This window comes from Mauremys mutica, unplaced genomic scaffold (genome assembly GCF_020497125.1).
Source record: "Mauremys mutica isolate MM-2020 ecotype Southern unplaced genomic scaffold, ASM2049712v1 Super-Scaffold_100100, whole genome shotgun sequence".
Lineage (NCBI taxonomy): Eukaryota > Metazoa > Chordata > Testudines > Geoemydidae > Mauremys > Mauremys mutica.
In genome coordinates this window covers 800,471-822,043 of record NW_025423267.1, presented here as the reverse complement: position 1 = coordinate 822,043, position 21,573 = coordinate 800,471, and the positions used below count along the sequence as shown (strand labels likewise).

Here is a 21,573-nt window from a genome sequence, read left to right as displayed (position 1 = left end):
CACAGGGCAGTGATGGGGAATTAACCACGTCCCTTGCAGAGCTTGTTCCACTAGATAATTAGCCTCACCGTTAAAAAATGGTCATTTCCAGTTGGCATTTTGTGACATTGACTGCAAACCAATGGGATCGTGTTCAACCTTTGTCTGGTGAATTAAAGAACCCTTTAAAATCAGATATTCCCCCCTCTGGGAATTTTTAAAACAGTGTATTTAAAAACAGTGATTAAATCCCCTCTTAACCTCCAGTCAATGAAATCAATTGAGCTTCTTCAATCTCTCGCTGTAGACAGAAGAGAACAATGCACATTTTCCTTCTTTTTAAAGGCAAAAATACTGATCTTTCCAAGGGGATCTTCTGCTTCAACTGTCAGTTTGGGGAAGGATTTGGCTTTCTGGGTTATAATCTGCCCGCTCGGTTATAATCTGCAGTCTGAAGGGTCACATTTAGATGAGGCCATTAGTGCTGCCCCCGTCTGGCCGGAGAGGGGAGCTCACAAGCAGAGTTGAAAGCTGGAGCTGGGAGGGACCTGGCTGGACACGCGGGGCACAAAGCCTCTCGCGTGGGATCCTCGCTGTGCAGTCGGAGGCTGAGGCGACCTGACGGAATTAAGGGCTGCACCCTGCCATGCTGAGCAGTGTCTGTGCTAAGCTCGGCATCAATCAGGTGATTCTGGGAAGTTCGGGGTCCCCGGGCTCCCAAAGGGGGGGGGGTGAAGTAGGTCACCCCTGGAGCAGGTTAAAGCTGCAGGGTGACAGTGGGGTTGCTGCCCCTGTGAACAGCTGCTGTAGCACCGCCTGGGCAGGACAGGGAGAGCCAGTTATAACCCCCCCCCAGCCTGTATCGGGGGATGGGAGCACTCACACCCTGGGGACCCACCCACCAGAGATCTACTAGGGGGGAAGTGGCACCCACACACCCAGGATCTTGTAGGGGGGGACAAGGGCATCCACACTCCAGGATCCTCTGCAGAGGGACGGACACCCACACATCCAGGATTCTGTATGGGGGGCAGAGGTAGCCGGACACCTGGGCGGGGAAAGGGGGCACCGAAACATCTGGGATCTTACCTGGGACGACAGCGGCGCCTGCAGCTCGACATGAGACGGGGGCGGGAGGAGCAGGAGCATTTCCCAGTTCCAGGCTGTCCCCGTCTGGCCAAGGCACAGAGCTCACAAGCAGAGTTTAAAGCTCCAGCTGCCAAACTGCAAAATAAGCCGGGCCCTGTGGCTGGTGCCTGTGTTTTCAGCACCTGGGGAGGCTGAGGCCAGCGGATCACTTGAGCTCAGGAGTTCTGGGCTCTAGGGGGCTGTGCTGATCAGGTGTCTGCACTAAGTTCAGCATCAATGTGGTGATCCTAGGGAAGCTTGGGGCTCCCAGGTTGCTTAAGGAGGGGTGAACCGGCCCAGGTCAGAAACAGAGCAGGTCAAAACTCCCGTGCCGATCAGTAGTGGGATTGTGCCTGTAAATAGCCCCTGCAGTGTAGCCTGGGCAAGACAGTGAGACACAGTCTCTTTTTATACAGACACCCCCCTCAGAGCCTAGAGGGGGGGATGGGAGCACCCACACGATGGGGAGTCTGACTTGGGGGGAGGGACGCACCCAAGCAACACGGATCTTGAAAAGGGGAACAGAGACACCCACAGATCCCGGATAGGGGCAGGCGGGGGAAACCACACACTGGAGCTAGTTCATGGGGTGGGGGACAGAGACACCCACCAGAGATCCTGGATGGGAGCACCCACATGACGGGGATCTTGAACTGGGAGGAGGGAAGCACCATGTACCAGAGGTTCTGAAGGGGGAACAGGGACACCCACACACCAGGTGTCTTGCAGCTAGAGCTGCGGTCTTGATTTACACAGGGCAGTGATGGGGAATTAACCACGTCCCTTGCAGAGCTTGTTCCACTAGATGATTAGCCTCATTGTCAACACGACGAGTTTATATCGAATTTAGCAGTGTTAAATTGCATTAACCTTGCACCCATCCACACAACGAAGCCCTTTATATCGATATAAAGGGCTCTTAATACTGGTATCTGTACTCCTCCCCGACGAAGGGAGTAGCGCTGAAATCGGTATTGCCATGTCTGATTAGGGTTAGTGTGCCCGCAATTTGATGGTATTGGCATCCGGGTGCTATCCCACAGTGCACCATTGTGACCGCTCTGGACAGCAATCTGAACTCGGATGCACTGGCCAGGTTGACAGGAAAAGCCCTGCGAACTTTTGAATTTAATTTCCTGTTTGCCCAGCGTGGAGCGCTGATCAGCACAGGTGACCATGAAGTCCCAGAATCAAAAAAGAGCTCCAGCATGGACCATATGGGAGATACTGAAACTGATCTCTGTATGGGGAGCTGAATCTGTTCTATCAGAAATCGGTTCCAAAAGACAAAATGCCAAAGCATTTGAAAAAATCTCCAAGGCCATGATAGACAGAGGCCACAACAGGGACTCAATACAGTGCTGAAACTTAAGGAGCTGAGACAAGCGTACCAGAAAGCCAAAGAATGAAATGGATGCTCACGGAGGTAGGGGCGACTGACGTCTGTAGCTATCCCACAGTTCCCGCACGCTCCGAAAACCATTTCAATTCTTGGCTGAGTTCCCAAAGCCTGAAGGGTAAAAAACATTGTTGCGGGTGGTTCAGGGTATATGTCGTTCCCCCCCCCCTCCTCCTGTGAAAGCAAAGGGGAAAAAATCATTTCTTGCCTTTTTTCAGTGTCACCGTATGTCTACTGGATGCTGCTGTCAGACGCAGTGCTGCAGCGCTACACAGCAGAATCCCCTTCCCTTCCCTTCCCTTCCAGACAGCAGATGGTACAGTAGGACGGGTATCAGTCATCGTCGTCCCGTGAGTGCTCCTGGCTGGCCTCGGTGAGGTCGCCCAGGGGCACCTGGGCAAAAATGGGAATGACTCCCAGGTCATTCTCTTCTTTAAGCTTTGTCTAATGGAGATTCAGTCCTGCCTGCAATATCATAGCAGCTGGAGGCTGCCCTCCCCTCCCCGCTTTGAGCTCTACTTGCAGAGGCAATAAAGTCAGTGTTGTTTCAAATTCCTGCATTCTTTATTACTCTGTCACACAAATGGGGGGATAACTGCCACGGTAGCCCAGGAGGGGTGGGTGAGGAGGGAAGCAAAGGGTGGGGTTGGTGCAGGGGCACCCCCTAGAATGGCATGCAGCTCATCATTTCTGTGGGGTGTCTGGGGCTCTGACCCAGAGTGGCCGTTTGCCTCTCTGGTTCTTTAGTAGGCTTGCCCGATAGTCCAGACAGGACTGACTCTCCCTTTAGACAAAACTTAAGGAAGGGAATGACCTGAGGAGTCATTCCCATTTTTGTCCATGCACACCTGGCCGACCTCACCGAGGCCAGCCAGGAGCACCCATGACAGCAACAAACGGTACAGTATAACTGGCAATTGTCATTGTCAAGTTGCAAAGCAGCAGACGGGACAGTATGGCTGGTAACCATCTTTGCTAAAAGAACAGGAGTAATTGTGGCACCTTAAAGACTAACAAATTTATTTTAGCATGAGCTTTCGTGAGCTACAGCTCACTTCTTCGGATGCATAGAATGGAACATACAGACAGGAGATATTTATACATACAGAGAACATGAAAAGGTGGAAGTATGCATAACAACAGGAAAAGTCTAATCAATTGAGATGAGCTATCATTAGCAGGAGGAAAAAAAACTTTTTGAAGTGATAATTAAGATGGCCCATAGAAGGTGTGAGGAGAACTTAACATAGGTAAATAGATTCAATTAGTGTAATGACCCAACCATTCCCAACTTGCAAAAGGCAAGGGGATGCTGCTGTGTAGCGCTGCAGTACCGCGTCTGTCAGCACCATCCAGTAGACATATGGTGATAGCGAAAAAAGGCTGAACGGGCTCCATGGTTGCCATGCTATGGCGTGTGCCTGGGCAATCCAGGGAAAAGGGAGCAAAATGATTGTCTGCCATTGCTTTCACAGAGGGAGGATTGACTGACGACATTTACCCAGCATCACCCACGACACTGTTTTTGCCCCATCAGGCGTTGGGATCTCAATCCAGAATTCCAATGGGCGGGAGAGACTGCAGAAACTATGGGATAGCTATGGGATAGCTACCCACAGTGCAACGGTCCAGAAATTGACGCTAGCCTTAGTACATGGATGCACACCGCCGAATTAATGTGCTTAGTGGGGCCGCGTGCACTCGACTTTATACAATCTGTTTCCAAAAACTGGTTTCTGTAAAATTGGAATAATCCCATAGTGTAGACATACCCTGTGATTAACAACTTTGGTGGCTAATTGAAAGGCTGATGATTCAAACCCAAGTGAAGATGGAGGTGTTTTTTTTTTAGTGATGAGAATCCAGTACATTTTAACAGGCAGAAAATCTCCTCAATGCTACTCTAGCCTCATTAGGCAAGCATAAGGAGCATTTTTGCCAGATGCACTGGTGGTATAGTGGTGAGCATAGCTGCCTTCCAAATAGTTAATCTGGGTTCAATTCCCAGCCAATGCAGAGATATGATGTTTTCTCCCCTGGGAATTGGTTTAATTTCAGGCACATTGTATCAGTTTATCAAGGGAATGAGAGAATCAATGTCCTGCAGGTCATTCAACACACAATGGAGGAAGAAAGGGGCGGGACTATACAATGAGCTGTTGGAGTCATCCTGGTATTACAATGTTTGGTTTATTTTTTTAAAAAACTTCCTTTACTTCCCTCTCCCTTTTAGACTCAGAGCCTTTAAGGTCAGAAGGGGCCAGTGTGATCATCTAGTCCGACCTGCTGCACCTTGCAGGCCAAAAGACCCCACCCACCCACTCCTGTAATAGACCCGGGAGGGGAGGCAGCTCTGTGCACTGCCCCTACCCCAGGCAGCACATGGAGGCCCTCTGCTCCCCTCCCACAATGGGTGTACAGAGATGTGCCAGCAGCACTGAGGTGGCTCCCTGCCCACTCTGCCTCCGTCCCTCCGTGCCACTCCCAGAAGTGGCCGGCATGTCCCCATCCCCGGGGCGGGGAGAGTGTCTCCATTCATTGCCCCTGCCCCGAGTACCAACTCTGCAGCGGCCATTGGCCAGGAACTGCAGCCAATGGGAGCTCTGGGGGCAGTGCCTGCAGGCAGCGGCGCACAGAGACCCCCTGGCACGGCCCAGCTAGGAGCTGCTGCCAGAGGGTTGTGTGTACCGGTCACTTTGGGAGCTGCACTGCCCGGGGTAAGCGCCACCTCTCCTGCACCCCAACCCCCTCCCCCAGCGCAGAGCCAGCACCCCACACCCAAATTTCCTCACAGAGCTTTGTTTGTCTTCCTTTCACCCAGAACCGTCTTTCTTCTCCTGGGCTGCAAGTAGCCATCCCTGGGAAGCCAAGAGGCAGGCACGGGATTCTACCTCCCAGCAGCCAACCGCACCTCCCCAGGCTTTGCAGAATGACTGGTGACGCTCTACTAACCCCACTTAGCCGCACTGAGGCGCTTAGCTTCTGCCCTGCCTTCCTCAGCTCGACTTTCCTCTTTTGCCCCATTCCTGTCTCACTCCCTCCTTTGGCAAGTCACACAGAGGAGGCCAACAGGAAGAGCCGGCCGCCATAGGCCAACCTCCAAGTGCAGAGGAGACCAAGCCACAAGGCTTCAAAAGGTGACTGGCCCAGATCCTCTAGCTTTCCCCTGCTGATGCCAAGGCTTTTTCTCAGCTCATTTCACCACCCTCTGCCATGCAGGGGTTGGGGTTATCACAGGGACAGACCAGTGGCAACAGTAGGAGCGCCTTGCTAGACAGGCAGAAAAAGTAAACCCATCTGTTTCTGCCTGGTTTCAAAGCAGGGACCTTTTACATGTGAGGCAAACATGATAACCACTACACTACAGAAAGTCTGTTGTAGTGCTTGCTCCCTCCCTTCATAAGAATGGCCATACTGGATCAGACCAAAGGTCCATCCAACCTCGCATCATATCTGCCAACAGTGGCCAATGCCAGGTGCCCCAGAGGGAGTGAACCTAACAGGTAATGATCAAGTGATCTCTCTCCTGCCATCCATCTCCATCCTCTGACGAACAGAGGCTAGGGACACCATTCCTTACCATCCTGGCTAATAGCCATTAATGGACTTAGCCACCATGAATTTATCTAGTTCTCTTTTAAACCCTGTTATAGTCCTAGCCTTCACAACCTCCTCAGGCAAGGAGTTCCACAGGTTGACTGTGCACTGTGTGAAGAACCTCCTTTTATTTGTTTTAAATAAAAGGAGGTTTTTATTTTCTTTCATTTGGTGTTCCCTAGTTCTTATATTATGGGAACAAGTAAATAACTTTTCCTTATTCACTTTACGGTGTGGGGGCTGGGCTGGGCTGACTTTAGTCCCAGGCTGGGGTCTCCTGTTGTTGGGAAACATCCTTGGCTGCTACCCAGGAACAGCAGGCTACTGGCAACATACCAGGGCTGGGATGTGAGTGGAATGTTGCATGGACTTTATCATACAGGGCCCATCCTGCTTCTCAGAGCCCACAGGCGAGACTCTAGAGAAGGGTGAGTCATTTCTCAGCTGCATTCTCAGGAGAAGCCGGTAGCCGTCCTTGACCAGAGACCCAGGGGAGCAACCACGGCAGTTCTGCGGAGAGCTCTGGCTGCCAGGGGGTCCAGCTAGGAGAGGGAGTGCTGGGGGCTCTGCAGTTTTTGCAGTGGGGCTGTCTCAGGAGTCACAGGTGGCTTTGTTGGGGGGGTGGGGAAGTAGGGACTACAGGATGTGAGGCTGGATGAAATGAAACTGCACAAAAACCTCCCCCTTTGCTCCAGCTATGGCCCTACTTTGGCCTCTCCCCCTTTCATAAATATCTCCATATCTTCCCCGGCTCTCAGAAATCCCCTTTCTCCCATGGGTATTTTCACGGTTTCTTCCTTTTTTCATGGAGAGAGAGAGAGAAAAAACAAACCTATTAATCTGAGCTACCAACACAGTTCACAGCATGAAATACACAATTTTGTGTTCAGTGAGTTGTGTTCATTTACATAACATGAAAAATATGTTTTGGTCAATGCATGAAAACCTCACTGCATTGAACAACCCACTGGATATAGTTAATGTACTACAGAATATTTAAAGAAGTTAAGAAAGATGTGCTTATAAATTAACATGTTGTGCCATTTACACACGCACAAGACACAGAAGAAACTGAAATTTGAGCTACTAAAATTTCCATTTTCTCACAGCATTTTAGTTCTCAATATTGTTTTAATTTGCTTATTTATTTGGAACTAGAAATGAGGAAAGAGTACACTGAAGTCAGTGGAATTACCGCAGTGAGGGATTAGTCTCATTATTTGCCAATAACAAAACCTTTGTTAACAGAGAGTTAACTTTGACTGTGAATATCTCTTACCTTCCAGAACATCGAGTTCAGTAAAACTCAAACTCTGGAAAAACAGGGAATACAGAGTGATGGTATATGCCCAGATAACCTTAACTCTGCCCTCTAGAAGAGAATCCCTGATAGCATATGAGAACAAGGAAAGGTTTGGGGACAAATTACAGCTACTTCCCAAGAGTTTGTTTCTTCTGTAATTAATTGACCCTGGCCCCATCCATTGATCCTGGCCTGGTGTCTTGCTGTGGAATTTACTGTTTACTATTTTTATCCCAGCAGATTTAAAGATGAAACTGCTTTACAAAAGCTCCTTTATTCTAGGTTATACAAACAGGTCACTTCCCCAGCTATTTCAAGGAGATGGAATTTTCCCGACCCACAGGGAACTTAAACTAACATGCTCAAGATCACACATTCCTTAGGAGAAAAGGAAGGAGAAAAAAAAAAAACCCACCAAACCGTTGCTGTTTCTACCCAAATGATCAATGAGACCAGAAAGTGAGACTGTGCAATTAACTGTCTGGGACTACACTGACTCTGCAGTTACTTGGATGCAGACACACCCAGCTCTACGCTTGGTAAACGTACAGAGACTCTGCTGCTGCTCATGAACTAGCAGCACATGACCTCTAAACAGCTGCCATTCGAATGTATCTGAAAGTCACAAGGAACAAAGATCTGTGTTAAAGGAAGGCTGCCATTTATTAGAGCCCCAGTTGATGCCGTGTGCACAAACAGAGGATTGAATGTGTAACAGGGAGTTTGTAAATCTTGGTTCTTTTAGTTTTGTAACAGGCTCCTGTCCACGTCCAGTAGAGTTTTCAGTCCCAATGGCAACTTACTTACCAAATGTAATACAGACTAGTCCATGCTTCTCACGTGGATGTGGTTCTTGTTCTTCTGCACATTGTAGCCCATGGAGGCCAAGGACCTGCAAATGTGTCTTCATGTGCCTTTGTTTAGTTGATGAAAACAAACCTAGACACTTAGAGGATTGGAACTGATTTCAGCTGGGGACATGTTTGCTAGGTTTTTGTGCATTTGCACAGGCAAACATTGAGTGTGTCCATTCATTTCAGGGATCCCTATTTAGTGGAGCTCCTGAGCATACTGGAAACAGAATTATTTTTATTTAAGAAATTGGGACACTTGGATTTGAACTAAAGACCACTTGATTTGTAGTCAAACACTCTACCACTGAGCTATACCCCCATGACATTTGCATTGGCAAGTCAGTGATCTTAAGGATTTTGAAGGATGGGCTCTGCCTCAGAGAGCTCCTTTTCTATTCCCAGGCCACAGGGGTTTTAAAAATGGGGTTTGAGTAAACTTTATATACACATGTAGATACCACAGCTTGCACACCCACCAACATAGCTTCCCCCACTGACATAGCTACCACCTCTCGGGGAGATGGGTTAACTGCACGGATGGGACAGTTCTCTTCCCTCCGCTTAAAGCATCTTCATTATTTATGAATAGGTGGGAAATAACCTCCTGACTGGACAGGAACCAATGTATCAGATATTGCTGTGTCTGCATTCAATATGGGTAACTGGTCATATTGGGCTGGATTAGTAGGAGCATTGCAAGCAGATAGAGGGAAGTGATTATTCCCCTCTAGTCAGCACTGGTGAGGCCACATCTGGAGCATTGCATTCAGTTCCCCCCCCCGCACCCTCTCTGCCCCTCCCCTGAGACCCACCCTGTCCATCCAAACAGCGTCTGATGTTTTCCTGTCTAGCCAGCTTGCTTCATAGAATGAACGCTCCTTCAGTGGGGTGATCCACAGGGAGTAGCTTAAACCTCGAAAGTGCCTGGGCAGGGGCAGGACATTAGCCCAGCAAGGGAGGGATGTGGCAGTGACATCACAAAGGCCTTTTGCAGGACCTCAGACTATTGGTCAAAGGTGGTGTGGAGGTGGTGACCTCACAGAAAGATGCTGACATCAGCCAGGCAGGACAGGGGCGAGGGGCCAGGGAAACCTCAGAGACCCCTGTGGCTTTGCTTCAGCAAGTCTCCTTCTCTAGGTCTCTCTTTGAGGACAGAGAGAGTATTCGGGTTCACGTACGTGAGCGCCAGGAGGAACCTCTTTCGAGTTTTCTCCTTCCCTTTTCGTGATTTTACTAGAAAACAGATGTCCCTGTTTAGAAGGTAAGAGCCTCCTTAAGGGAAGGGATGTCCTGGGCGTGTCACAGTTCGGATTCCAGTGGCCCCCCTACACTGTAAGGAAACTCCCACCACCTGCTCTGTGTTCGCAGTGCGGGAGAGAGCAGCATCCATGGCAGTGATTTGCTCCTGGCTGCCGGAGCAGAGCAGCAGGCTCAGCTGTCAGAACTTCCCAGAGCTATGAAAGGGGAGGGGCCCAGCCTCTGTAGCAGGAATGCAGGGCAGGCGAGTTCACGGTGGGCATTGTGGGATACTGGCAGAGGCCAGTTATGGTGATATAATGAACAGCAGCATCTACACTGACACTCTGTCACTTTAAGTTTGCTGCAAAAAGCTCTAGACCTCTCATCGAAGTCGTTTTATTTTGTCAGCAAAACAGGGCAGTTTTGTCGCCAGACGTGGCATTGCAGTGTGTGCACCAGCCACAAGCTGCCGACCGAGGTAGCATTGTGTCTTTTTCACACACCAGAGCAATATCATTCTGCTGAAACAACTTTGTAGTGCAGACCTGGCCAAAGATTGACTCACACACAGCTTGCAAGGAAAACATCACCTGCTCCTCTGCTTTGCGGAATCCAAACACAAGCAAAGCTTGTCAGGCCCTGGTGGCAATGGCAGGGAGTCAGGTGTGGGCAGACAGAGTGCTTTAGCCACACACAGGCACCATGGCTTAGCTGGTTAACGCGTCTGTTTTGTAAACAGGAGATTCTGGGTTCAACTCCCAGTGGTGCCTTGTTGACTGGTTGTTGGGGTACCTGTTATTGGCTACTGTCAGAAGAGAAGTTTCAGAGCTAGATGGGCCTTTGGTCTAGCCCAGGGTGGTTTTTCTTATGGTTTAAATTACACTCACAGACACTGATAATAGAGTTACTGAAAGTTTGGGAATTAGGAGCAGGTAGGTCAGTGGTCCAGTCCCCTCACAGATGACCCCTTCCCTCTGGGACAGGGGCAGGTCTGAGCTCTCACCCAAATGCTCATTGTGGCTGCCAGAATCTGTGGGCAGCTTGTTTAGTTTACAGCAAAGGTTGAGTCCTGCTTTGTGCACCGTGTGTGAGAATAAAAATCCTAAACCACCCTTTGAAATAACGAATGCAGCAGGACGTGTTATTGTCCCTGCCCCAAAGCAGAGAGACCAATGGAGAAATGCTGTTGAGTCCAAGGTAATACTCCCCTGCCATTTTACTTTTTTGCTTGCTAAACTCCTTCTTATCTGCCCGGCCCAGGCTGTCCTCTGCCTCAGCTGCTGCTCCTGGCCTGCTCTAGAGCCAAACACGCAGGGCCCCCAGGGGAACAGAGGCTGGGACAGGGCAGCAGCCTGGGCTGGGCTGGGAAGATGCTGGGAGTTCTCGTTCCCTGAGAACTGGCCTGGCTCCCTTCTCAACAGCAAACAAATCAATTCCACGTCCCCTCCCCAGAAAAACCAGCCTGGAGCCAAGGGCAGCAGGGGACGATTCCCTCCAGTTCCCACCGAGGCAGGAGAGAACCCAGGGTGTTTCTAGCAGAGCTTATGGAACTGAGGTGGGGAAACCAGCCTTTACTAACAGGCAGTTCCAGTTTAAGCTCACTGTTTTTAACAATTTCTACAACATTAAATAACCCTTCAATCATAGTGTCACCATCCATAAAATTGCTTCAGCCTTACAGGTTCCTAAGTGCCCAACTAAACATCTCTTCAAATCCAAGGGAGTGGAGATCAGTCAATGTTCAGAGTCATCCCACAAAAAAGAACCATGTTGTGGTACATAGTGGCCCCATCATGTGGCCATCACCTTTCTCTCCTCCTCTAGAGTCAGAATGTGACCAGCTCTCACTGAAGGGGTGCAACACCCCTGCCTTGGTCTCTATGCCAGAGCTCCTATCAGCTCAGCGTCCTTCCTACAAGAGTTGGCTGCTGAGAGGGTTGTGATGGGGTAAATGAAGGCAGAGGAGGATTGTTCCTCATGGGTTTTCTTTGTGTGGCTCTGTGATCCTGATGGAGGAAGCATCATTTGTGCTTGTTTCAGTAGCTTGAGTTGGGCTCAGGTTGTGACACTGAGTACAGGGATTCCTGCACTCTCTGCTCTTAGCCCCTCAGGGAATGGACAATGGAGCAACTTCAGAAATTGGATAGAAAGTAGCCTAAGAAAGTGTAACATAAGTGAGAAGAAAAACAGCATCTGCCCCTCCCTGGTGGTCTAGTGGTTAGGATTTGGTACTTTCACTGCCAAGGTCTGGGTTCAATTCCCAGTCAGGGAAAAGTGACTTTAAACCAAAACTGCTTTTGTTTCTCTTCACTTACAACATAAACGAATCTGTGGTGTTTTCCTGATTCCCCCCATCTTCCCAGTGTCTCCATGGCAGGGCTGGCTCCAGGCACCAGCCCAGCAAGCAGGTGCCTGGGGCGGCCAATGGAAAGGGGAGGCTTCAGCAGCAATTGGTCCCTCTCAGAGGGAGGGACTTGAGGCCAAAAGCAGCAGAGGTAGAGCTGCAGTTGATTGCAGCTTTTTTATTTTTTTTTCCACTTGGGGTGGCAAAAACACTGGATCTGGCCCTGCTCCATGGAAGACAATTTGTTAAATCCCAGATGAGTGGAGTTAAATCAGTTCTCAGCCTGAGTTCTTAGGTCTTAATCCTGAGGATATTGTCCCACCATGAGGCCATTTCCTGCCTCTCTTTCATACAGAAGCACAATTTTCTTTCAACAGACACAGGAACAGCAAGATCTTTCTCTGTCCCTTGTGCAAAGCAGGGGGCCAAATTCCAGGGAAACAATGGACAAGCAGGGGGCCCTGGGCACATCCAGCCCTGGCCGTGAGATGTTCCCTCCCCTCTTTCTTTATGCTCCTGTTGTTATTTCATGGATTGTCTGGGATGGGGGAAAAGCTGAGTTCACTCCAGGTGGAGGGGAAAAAGGACCCTGAAAATCTCAGGCCCCAACCCCTGCTACCAGGATCACTGAGGTGCTGGGGATTTGAGTAGGAAAGGGACTGTGTGAATTGTCAAGGTGCGGAATGAATAACAATCTACAACTAGATCCACCTCATTAATCACTGACACAGGCTAATCCTGCTGCAGATAGAAGGGCTCTTCCAAGGCTCTATCTTGCTTTCTCCAATGCCATGAAAGCCTGTCTTTTGCCCGCTAGCTGTTGTGACTTGAGCACAAGAGGGGACGTTTGATCCAGAAGCCTGGCCATGCCTGGAGTCCTGTAGGTAGGGATGCGAGCTCCATTTCCTCTGAGTCCTGAAGCTGGGCTGCAGTCTGGCCTAGGAGGCAGCCCTATTGGTTGACCTACTGGCCCAAAGTCACTTGGGCAGTGTTGGTCTTCCCCAGGGATGCTGAAGGGCCTAAGGGAGGGAGGCTTAATAATCCTCCCTATCAGTCAGGGTGGAAGAGGAGGGCTGCAAGAGTGGGCAGGTTGATGGCTGGGCCTTCTAGCGTTCGGTTGGGGACGAGCTGGGGAACGCGAACTGGGAGAAATGGTTGCTGGCCTGTGAGGAGTGGCTCAGCCGGTGGCGTAAGTGAACCTTGTCATTACCTACAAGGTTGTGATGCTCAAGACCCATCTGTGGGGAATTTCCTCAACCAGGTGTTTATGTGGATGGACTGGCAGCAGAAGCAGAGCAGGCAGCATACAGCGGTAACATGAAACAGCTGTACGATACTACCAAGCGACTGTCTGGAAAGTTCAGCAAGCCAGAACGTCCCGTTAAAGACAAGCAGGGAAAGTCTATAACAGGAATAGAACTACAGATGAACAGATGGGCGGAGCACTTTGAGGAACTCCTGAACAGACCAGCACCACCAAATCCACCAGACATCGACCCAGCCAACGAGGACCTCCCAATCAATTGCGATAAACCAACCAGAGACGAGATCAGAAAAGCCATCACCATGATGAAGAACAGGAAGGCGGCTGGACCTGATGATATCCCAGCAGAGGCCCTGAAAGCAGACCTGGATGCTTCAGTGGAAATGCTGTACCCCCTCTTTGAGAAAATATGGGAAGAAGAAGTGATTCCGGCTGACTGGAAAGAGGGATATCTCATCAAAATCCCCAAGAAAGGAGACCTCAGCAACTGTGCCAACTATAGAGGAATCACACTCCTGTCGGTGCCAGGGAAGGTCTTCAACCGAGTCCTCTTAGAGAGAATGAAGGATGCCGTCGATCCACAGCTATGAGATGAACAGGCAGGTTTCCGGAAGAACAGATCATGCACGGACCAGATAGCAACGCTCCGCATCATAGTCGAGCAGTCTATGGAGTGGAACTCCTCGTTGTATATCAACTTTGTTGACTATGAGAAAGCATTCGATAGCGTGGATCGAGAGACCCTCTGGAAGCTCCTTCGGCACTATGGCATCCCAGCAAAGGTGGTCAACCTGATCAAGAATTCATACGACGGCATACACTGTAGAGTGATCCATGGAGGGCAGCTCACAAACAGCTTCCAGGTGCGAACCGGAGTCAGACAAGGATGCTTGTTGTCACCACTTCTCTTTCTTCTCGTCATCGATTGGATTATGAAGACATCCACTTACAAGCGTAGGAATGGAATCCAATGGTCATTGTGGACCCAGCTTGATGACCTGGACTTTGCCGACGACCTTGCACTCCTTTCGCACAGTAAACAGCAGATGCAAGAGAAGACCAACGTAGTGGCAGCCACGTCATCACAGGTTGGCCTCAACATCCACAAGGACAAGACCAAGATCCTTAGGATCAATTCCATCAGCAACGATCCAGTCACACTGAATGGAAGCCCCCTGGAAGAAGTGCAGTCCTTCACCTACCTAGGTAGCATCACCGACCAGCAGGGTGGCACAGACGCAGACATCAAAGTAAGGATTGGTAAGGCAAGAGCAGCCTTCTTACAGCTCAAGAACATCTGGAGCTCCAGAGAGCTGTCTTTGGCGATAAAGATTCGACTGTTCAACTCCAACGTGAAATCAGTCTTACTGTATGGAGCTGAAACCTGGAGGACAACCAAAACAACCACCAGGAAGATCCAGACCTTCATTAATAGCTGCCTCAGAAGGATTCTCCAGATCCGCTGGCCAGACACCATCAGTAACATCCACCTCTTGGAGAGGACCCATCAACTCCCAGCAGAGGAAGAAATTAGAAGGAGAAGGTGGGGCTGGATAGGACATACACTACGCAAGCAGCCAACCAACATCACCAGATAGGCACTGCAGTGGAACCCCCAAGGCAAGCGGAAAAGAGGCCGCCCAAGAAATACCTGGCGACGCGACCTTCAGGTTGATAGCAAAAAAATGGGCTATACCTGGAACCAGCTAGAGCGAATGGCCCAGGATAGAAGACTATGGAGATCTGTGGTTGGCGGCCCATACCCCGGTTGGGGTGACGGGCATGAATGAATGAATGATGAGGTGTTTCCCCCTGCTCCACGAGTGCTGCTGAGACCGAACACGATGGCCTTCCACTTCTTGTGGGGCCATAGGATGTCCCTACCTAGTCAGGAGAAGTGCGGCTTTTCTGCCATATTAGAAGAGCGGTTGGGCCTGGTGGGCTTTGAAGCCTTGTACGGCTCTACTGTTTTGTGTTTCAATTTTCAGTGGTGGCTGAGCTGGAGGGCAGGTCAGACCCGAGGGGAATGGCAGGGTAACCATAAAGAACGCAACTGACTCTTTCGATATGGCCGTATTTTCTTTTTACCCCACTGGGTGCAGCACCGGGTATGGGATGGCGAATGGTGGGGGAAGGGGGAGGCCCCCCCCCTAGTGTTCTTCTACCCACACCTTACACCCTACACGATTTTCAGTGGGTGGCTAGGTGGAAGGTGCTTCCAGGATGGCTTCATCCGCAACAGTGGCCACCCTCACAGCAGCGGCCCAGTCACCATGATAACTTTCTAGCCACTTATCAAACACTGTGAGGTGAAGTGACAGATTTTGCTTTTCTCTCCTCTTGAAAACTGCAGGAACTTCTGGTTTCATAGGGAAAATTCCTGCCCTGATTCCTTGTCCTAGATCTGCGGGGTGAGGGAGGTGGGAAGGGGTTTATCACTATCTTCCACAGCATTCTGGACTCCTTCTTTCTGAAATCTGGATTCATTGAGAACATTGTTAATCCAGAGTCACTGCATGGAAAGACAGGGAGTGACTCCAGATGGACAGTGAGGCAAATGAGATCAGCAATTCTCCCTGTGAGGAGGGGCTCTCATTAGCTACTCTCCCCAGAGAGCTAAAGGAGGGAAGCTGCTCAAACGCTCTGTCCCTCTCTGCTCAGGATATTGGGGTTCAGCTTCCTGGGTCAGACACTGCAGCCTCCATTGTGATCTGGGAGACCAGGCTTAGCAGCTGCTGCTCCCCCAGCAGGGTTCTGTGCTGGGATGTGACCTTAATTAAAGCTGCTTCTCTGCCCGGCCCAGGTGATCACTTTCTGCAGCTGGTACTAGCAGACCTGGGCTTTGTTAATACAAATTCTGAGCCACAGACTCCAGGTAACAGACAGACCTCAGAGAATGTGCTGGGGACTAGCAAGAAAGTGACTCTGCACAAACAGCCCCCCCCAATATCTCCTCTCATTAGTAGTTGCCAGGAGAAAATCCAGCCATGGGAGAGCAAAGAACCAGGAATGGACTTTCCCAGCCAAAGGGGCAGGGAGAGAGGACGGGGAAGGAGAGACTGAAAGGGTCAGTGGGAGAAGAGAGCTGGAAATCTCTCTTCCCACTCATTAGTCCACCCAGACACATGTATTGCAGCATCCCTGGGCAGAACCACTTTCCAGTGAACAAAACAAGGATCAGACATAGGAAAAGCTGGTTCTTGACTCCATATTCCCCCTGTTGGAGTATGGCTGCCCTGGGGTCAGTGTCCAAGGGAATCCCCCACAGTGACGCCTTTGGTTCTGCTCTTTTCTAGCCTTGTGTTCAGAGACAAAGAGCAGGTCTACACTACCACCGGATCGGCAGGTAGCTCTCTCCCATCAACTCCAGTACTCCACTGCCTTAAGGGGCGAATGCGGAGTCGATGGGTTAGCAGCAGCAGTCGGATGCTGCGGTAAGTCCATCTAAGTAAGCCAACTTCAGCTATGCTATTCTCATAGCTGAAGTTGGGTATCTTAGATCAACCTCCACCTCCAGTGTAGACCTGGGTTTTGTTATGGGATGGAGGGATGGAGAAGGGAGGTTAAAAATCTCTCTCTGGGCTTAGCCTGGCAGGAGGGGCCAGGTCTACACTGTAATAAAGAGATTGAGCATTTCTCAGCATGGCAGAATCTAGGATGTCTGTCTGCAGGGAAAGATCCTGGGGGAATCGTGATGTGACATTAACTAAAACCTGTTCTGAAACCTCCACAACTGCCCTTCTCGTCCTGCCAGGCTGCAGAATGACGTCCATGTTTTGCTCCAGCTCATCCCATCCTGCCATGGGACAGGGGAGAGAAATGGCTGCAGTGGAGCCAGCTCAGGTAGGGATTATTTTTTTGAGGGGGGGTTGGTGGGTTCCTACAGGAGGGAGATGGACAGCAAATACAGCGGAGATGGGAAGGTTTGCACAGTCTGGTTTGGAACGGGGCAGGAAATGCACAGGGTGGAGAAAGGGAGGAGGACAGGATGTGACAGACCTGCTGGGAGTTGTTTAATAAGTGGCTTAGAACAGACCCATGAGGTTCAGAGGTGTAAATTCTCTAGTTTGTGGAGCAGAAAATAACCCACGTGAATGGGCCTGGGAAAACTGACCAGACTCATAGTGCTGGAGCCTGACCCGACTAATCAGTGGCTGCTGTGAGATATGAAGGGGGCACCCACCAGTGAGGGTTAGGGGAGATTCCCCTCCCTTCATACCCAGCTCCTCACAATGAGGAGGGTGTTGGGCTTCCTACCAGGGATCTCTCCCTGGTCCCTGCTAGGGGCTCCCTCTCCTCTATCAGTCTGTGGCTAGTAGGTATGTGATGGATCTGCTGGGAGAGATAAGGGGCTCTCTTTGTCGCCTCACTCTGATGTTTCCGGGATGCTCTGAGCAGGGTGGGGGTGGGACTTTGTTGACTGCAATCCACCCAGGGCTTCCCTTTGATGGGCTCCTCTCCTCACAAATAGTGGGGCTGTGAATGGGGCAGCAGGTATTGAGTGTTGGACTCTTGCTCTTTCAGGGGCCGGTGACCTTCGAGGAGGTGGCTGTGTATTTCACCAGGGAAGAGTGGGCTCTGCTGGACCCCACTCAGAGAGCCCTCTACTGGGATGTCATGCAGCAGAACTATGAGAATGTGACCTCACTGGGTAAGGGTTACTGTCCCCTCGGTTCTTGGAAGGGGAAATGGAGAGAGAAGGTTTACGTCAGCCCCACAATGCCACCTCTACTCTGCCCAGTTTCAGCATCACCCCAATATGCCAGTGACACACACACTGCCAGAGACCCTCCCCTGCTGCAGAACACTTTGGGAACAGAGCACAGGAGCCGTATCCCACAGTGTCAGATATCTCCTGTTTGCTCAATTAAAACTGAGGGTTAAGTGCAGCATAATCAACAGAAGCTTCCTAGGGGTCACCAGATGAAATTAATAGGCAGCAGGTTTAAAGAAAATGAAAGGAAGTTCTTCTTCACGCAGCGCACAGCCAACTTGTGGAACTCCTTACCTAAGGAGGTTGTGAAGGCTAGGACTATAACAGCGTTTAAAAGAGAACTGGATAAATTCATGGTGGTTAAGTCCGTCAATAGCTATTAGCCAGGATGGGTAAGGAATGAGATCCCTAGCTTCTGTTTGTCAGAGGATGGAGATGGATGGCAGGAGAGAGATCACTTGATCATTGCCTGTTAGGTTCACTCCCTCTGGGACACCTGGCATTGGCCACTGTCGGTAGACAGGATACTGGGCTAGATGGACCTTTGGATCTGACCCGGTACGACCGTTCTTATGTTATGTATGTATGTGGGCATTTGGTGCAAGGAGCTCCTGGCCCTCAGAGACCGTGTGGAGGCTTTGGAGGCCAGGGTGTTGGAACTGGAGGAGCTAAGGGAGGCAGAGAAGTATGTTGATGAGGCTTTCCAGGACACTATAGAATTGTCCCAACTCCGGTCAGACAGCCCCCCGCACTGTTGAGGAGGATGGAAGGCCCAGGGAATGAGAGCAGTCAACGGGAGCAGAGGGAAAGCTTCTCATAGTTGTGACCCTCCTTCCAGATAGTGTTGGGGTAACCTCTTGCACTGAGGTTACCTCACCGGGGGAGGGAACTCCAGTCATTAAGAAAATGCAGCTGTTAGTAATGGGAGAGTCGATCATTAGAAACAAGGATATCTGGGTTTGTGATGATCGGGAGAGCCGTATGGTGACTTGCCTGCCTGGTGCGTAGGTTGTGGATTTCTCAAGGCATCTAGATAGATTTATGTGTAGTGCTGGGGAGGAGCCAGTGGTCATGGTACATGTAGATACCAATGACATAGGGAAGGGTAAGTGAGATGTCCTGGCGGCCAAATTTAATCTGCTAGGAAAGAGACTGAAATCCAGGACCTCTATGGTGGCATTCTCAGAAATGCTCCCAGTTCCACGCGCAGGGCCAGGTAGGCAGGCAGAGCTTCGGAGTCTCACTGCGTGGATGAGATGATGGTGTAGAGAGATGGGGTTTAGATTTATTAGGAACTGGGGAAAGTTTGGGGATGGGGGAGCCTGTACAGGAAGGATGGGCTCCACCTAAACCAAAGTGGATCCAGACTGCTGGCACTTAACATTAAAAAGGTTGCAGAGCAGTTTTTAAACTAAGAGCTGCGGGGAAAGCCAATGGCTGCAGAGGAGCACGTGGATCGGACAGAGACTTCTCTTAGAGGAGAGTGTAGTGATAGAGATTTTTCTAGTTTTAGTCAGGAAGAGAGGCTGGAAGAGGATAAAGTAGGGGCCAGATCAGACGAGAAGCATTCACACACAAAAGAATCTGACACATCAGAAAAGGGCAGACAAATAAACAGTGACAAGTTTTTAAAGTGCGTGTACACAAATGCTAGAAGCGTAAATAATAAGATGGGTGAATTAGAGTGCCTCGTGTTAAAAGAGGATATTGACATAATAGGCATCACAGAAACCTGGTGGAATGAGGATAATCAATGGGACACAATCATTCCAGGGTACAAAATACATCTGAAGGTCAGAGCAGGTCGTACTCGGGGGGTGGGGAGGGGAGTGGCACTGTATGTTAAAGAAAATGTAGACTCAAATGAAGTAAAAATCTTAAATGAAACCGCATGTTCCATAGACTCTTTATGAGTAGTAATTCCATGCTCTAATAAGAATATAACAATAGGGATCTATTATCGACCACCTGTCAAAGACAGTGATAGTGAGGATGAAATGCGAAGGGAGATTAGAGAGGCTATCAAAATAAAGAACTCCATAATAGTGGGAGATTTCAATTATCCCCATATTGACTGGGTACATGTCACTTCAGGACAAAATGCAGAGACAAAATTTCTCGATACTTTAAATGACTGTTTCTTAGAGCAGCTGGTACAAGAGCCTGCAAGGGGAGAAGCAACTCTCCATTTAGTCCTGAGTGGAGCGCAGGATCTTGTCCAAGAGGTAACTATAACAGGACCGCTTGGAAATAGTGATCATAATATAACAAAATTTAACATTCCTGTGGTGGGAAGAACAGCTCAACACTGTGGCATTTAATTTCAGAAAGGGGAACTATGCAAAAATGAGGGGCTAGTTAAACAGAAATTAAAAGGTACAGTGACTAGAGTGAAATCCCTGCAAGTTGCATAGACGCTTTTCAAAGACACAATATTAGAGGCCCAACTTAAATGTATACCCCAAATTAAAAAGCACAGCAAAAGAACTAAGAAGAGCCACTGTGGCTTGGCTTAACCATGTAAAAGAAGCAGTGAGAGATAAAAAGGCATCTTTTAAAAAGTGGAAGTCAAATCCTAGTGAGGTGTCTATAGAAGGGAGCATAAGCACTGCCAAATTAAGTGTAAAAATGTAATAAGAAAAGCCAAAAAGGAGTTTGAGGAACAGCTAGCCAAAAACTCAGAAGGTAATAACAAAATGTTTTTTAATTGCATCAAAATCAGGAAGCTTGCTAAACAACCAGTGGGGCCCCTGGACGATTGAGATACAAAAGGAGCCCTTAAAGATGATAAAGTCATTGCGGAGAAACTAAATGCATTCTTTGCTTCAGTCTTCGTGGCTGAGGATGTTAGGGAGATTCCCAAACCTTTTGTGGGTGACAAATCTGAGGAATTGCCACAGATTGAAGTGTCACTAGAGGAGGTTTTGGAACTAATTGATAAGCTTAACTGTAACAAGTCACCAGAACCAGATGGTATTTACTGATGTGTTCTGAAGGAACTCAAATGTGAAATTGGGGAACTATGAGCTATGGTTTGTAACCTGTCCTTTAAATCAGCTTCTGTACCCAATGACTGGAAGATTGCTAATGTAACGCCAATATTTAAAAAGGGCTCTAGAGGCTATCCTGGTAATTACAGATCGGTAAGTCTAATGTCTGTGCCAGGCAAATTAGTTGAAACAATAGTAAAGAATAAAATTGTCAGGCACATAGAAGAACAAAAATTGTTGGGCAAAAGTCAACATAGTTTCTGTAAAGGGAAATTATGTCTTACTAGTCTGTTAGAGTTCTTTGAAGGTGTCAACAAACGTGGACAAGGGGGGATCCAGTGGACATAGTGTACTTAGATTTCCAGAAAGTCTTTGACGAGGTCTCTCACCAAAGGCTGTTACATAAATGAAGTTATCATGGGATAAGAGGGAAGATCTTTTCATGGATTGAGAACTAGTTAAAAGACAGGGAACAAAGGGTAGGAATAAATGGTAAATTTTCAGAATGAAGAGGAGTAACTAGTGGTGTTCCCCAAGGGTCAGTCCTAGGACCAATCCTGTTCAACTTATTCATAAATGATCTGGAGAAAGGGGTAAACAGTGAGGTGGGAAAGTTTGCAGATGTTACTAAACTGCTCAAGATAATTAAGACCAAAGCAGACTGTGAAGAACTTCAAAAAGATCTCACAAAACTAAGTGATTTGGCAACAAAATGGCAAATGAAATTTAACGTGGATAAATGTAAAGTAATGCACATTGGAA

General features: G+C 49.1%; 3 non-coding genes across 3 annotated transcripts; 2 read left to right on the top strand and 1 right to left on the bottom strand.

The window, feature by feature from the left end:
• Positions 1–8,507: 8,507 nt before the first annotated feature.
• On the bottom strand, positions 8,508–8,580 carry TRNAC-ACA. The gene has a single exon. It is a non-coding gene; the product is annotated as a tRNA-Cys (tRNA).
• Positions 8,581–10,195: 1,615 nt separating this feature from the next.
• On the top strand, positions 10,196–10,269 carry TRNAT-UGU. The gene has a single exon. It is a non-coding gene; the product is annotated as a tRNA-Thr (tRNA).
• A 1,430-nt stretch (positions 10,270–11,699) lies between these two features.
• TRNAE-UUC lies at positions 11,700–11,771 on the top strand. The gene has a single exon. It is a non-coding gene; the product is annotated as a tRNA-Glu (tRNA).
• The last annotated feature ends 9,802 nt before the right edge of the window (positions 11,772–21,573 follow it).